General features: G+C 36.0%; 2 long non-coding RNA genes across 2 annotated transcripts; one reads left to right on the top strand and one right to left on the bottom strand.

The window, feature by feature from the left end:
- Positions 1-1,300: 1,300 nt before the first annotated feature.
- LOC131994135 (uncharacterized) lies at positions 1,301-1,764 on the bottom strand. The gene is made up of 2 exons (XR_009396470.1): positions 1,556-1,764; positions 1,301-1,492 (listed from the first exon to the last, which is right to left on the bottom strand). It is a non-coding gene; the product is annotated as an uncharacterized LOC131994135 (long non-coding RNA).
- A 76-nt stretch (positions 1,765-1,840) lies between these two features.
- On the top strand, positions 1,841-2,249 carry LOC131994075 (uncharacterized). Its single transcript, XR_009396415.1, has 2 exons — positions 1,841-1,930; positions 1,991-2,249. It is a non-coding gene; the product is annotated as an uncharacterized LOC131994075 (long non-coding RNA).
- Positions 2,250-2,449: the final 200 nt, after the last annotated feature.

Below are 2,449 nucleotides of genomic sequence, written 5' to 3'. Positions count from 1 at the left end.
ACTTCAAGCGCCTAGCTAAATTCCTTCGAAAGTTAGCGTTCTTTCGACAAACAGACGAACGGACGGACATGACAAGATCGACTTAAAATGTCATGACGGTGAAGAATAAATGTACTTTACATATATATTTCAAGGTGTTACAAACAGAATGACGAAATTAGTATACCCCCATTCTATGGTGGAGGGTATAAAAAATCACTTCACGCTAAATTTCATCAAAGTTGGATAATAATTGCGCACTTAGAGGCTCAAGAAATATAATCGGGAGATCGGTGTCTATGGGAGCTATATCGGCTTATGAACCGATTTAGACCATACTAAGCATAATGTTTGGAAGTCAAAAACGAAGCCGTCATGCAAAATGTTTACACTAATCGGATAATAATTGCGCACTCTAGAGGCTCAAGAAGTCATGATCTGAGATCGGATTATATGGCAGCTTTATCAAGTTATGAACCGATTTGGACTATATTTAGCATAGTTTTTGGAAGTCATACCGAACACTTCGTACAAATTAAGGAAAATCGAATAGAATTGAGCCGTCAAGAGGCTCAATAAGTCAAACTCCCAGATCGGTTAATATGGCAGCTATATTTATGGAACGATATGCCTCATTTACAATTCCAACCGACCTTCTCTAATAGGAAGTATTCTTGCAAACATTTCAAGCCCCTAACTTTATTCCTTCGAAAGTTCACATACTTTCGACGAACGGATGGATATGGCCAAATCGACCTAGAATATCAAGACGATCAAGAAAATATGTACTTTGTCATGTCGCAGATAAAAAAATTCGATGTGTAACAATCAGAATGACGAAATCAGTATACCCCCAGTCCTATGGTGAAGGGTATAATAAGAAACCTTGGATATATCTTCCACGCAAAAGCAGAGTTCCTTTTGTATTTGCCTTACTAATGGATATCCCTGTTAGAGATCGTTGTGTACCGTATGGAAGAGTCATCTGCAACTTTGGACAACGCGGTTTTACTGAGGCGCAATGCGCATCCAGGCTTAAACAAATCATTCAGAATGTTTGTGACTCGCTTAACCAATATATCACTGTTCTTTACAGTTGCTACTACCCTTCCAGGTCTACAAGGTATATCCCCGTCGATTCATTCCCAAAACTTATCTCAATCCGTCTTCCTTCTATTCAGCGGGGAGACTACAACAGCTTTAGCCGGAGCTTATAACAAAATAATCTGTGAAACTGTTGTCATCCAAGACTTCGAAGTCTTCATTCATGATATTCTCTGATACAAGGTTAAATTTTATTTTATAAAGAAAAGCAACTTAATTCAATATTTTGCATTTTATTTGATTTTTCATGGCATATTGCATAGGTGTTTTAGTTCTCTGAACCCTGGAAGGCTTTAATCAATTTAGAAATTGTGTCTGCATTCCATTGAGGTTCAGGATCGGCAGAAGTAATTGCCAAGAGACCCATGATGACTATAACAATAGAAGCGTAGAAGGATTTCATGTTGCTCTGTAAATAAAGGAAAACCTATTTATTGTATGATTAAAAAGTGGTATTTATATTTGAACTTACTTTGCTGAGAAAGAGTTTTGGTTTGTTAAGATTCCTTAGGAAAACTGTATTGTATGGGACAATTTACAAAGCCTTTATAGCCAATTGAGACCAACATTAGCTTCATCAAGTTAAAACGAGATTTCTAAAAACTAGTTTACTACCTTAAATTCTAATTGCTTTTAAAATTGTTTACAATTTTAATATTCCTTATCTTCTCCAGCTTTTCGGTTTACAATTAATGAACAAAAAGTCGTGCAGCACACTAATTAACACTCTTTTGTACTGTCATATTAATTCATTTGGAAAGTATTTGCTATAAAAACCGTCTAGGTTCTCTGGATAATCATTCAGTTTTCTTTGCAAATTATAGCAAAACAAACCAACTCCAAAAAGGTAACTTCAATTTCTATATCAAGTTGTTTTTCTATCAAAAATTAAATTTTTTATCTACAGTCCAATATGAAATTCTTTGCAACCATTGCTGTAGCCGTTATGGGTGTTTTGGCAATTGCTTCTGCTAACCCTGAACCCATCTTACCCGTAGTTACCGGTTTGACCGAGGGAATGGGAATCGGAAAGTGAGAAAATGAATGGTTTTGAAAATTTTGAACTCATCACAAAGGCCAATGGAATGTACTAGGACTAATCCGAATAATTTATTAAACGAAATCTAAAAACCTAATAAAAATAAATTAAGAGCACAATAACTAAATCTATGAAATTAATGTTAATAACTTTGAATTATCGTAGGTTAGGTAAGGTAAAGTGCTAGTGGCAGCCATCAGACTTACTTAGACGTTTCCTTTCATTGTGTTAACCCCGGAATCTTGACGAGGAAGATGCCTTCCAGTTTCTGCCGTTGAACCATCCAGATTGTTTTAAACAGCCAACTCGCGAAGGTTCACATCCGCT

This window comes from Stomoxys calcitrans, chromosome 1, assembly GCF_963082655.1.
Source record: "Stomoxys calcitrans chromosome 1, idStoCalc2.1, whole genome shotgun sequence".
Classification (NCBI taxonomy): Eukaryota; Metazoa; Arthropoda; class Insecta; order Diptera; family Muscidae; genus Stomoxys; species Stomoxys calcitrans.
The sequence above is the reverse complement of the archived record's forward strand: the minus strand, read 5'-3'. Positions and strand labels throughout refer to the sequence as shown.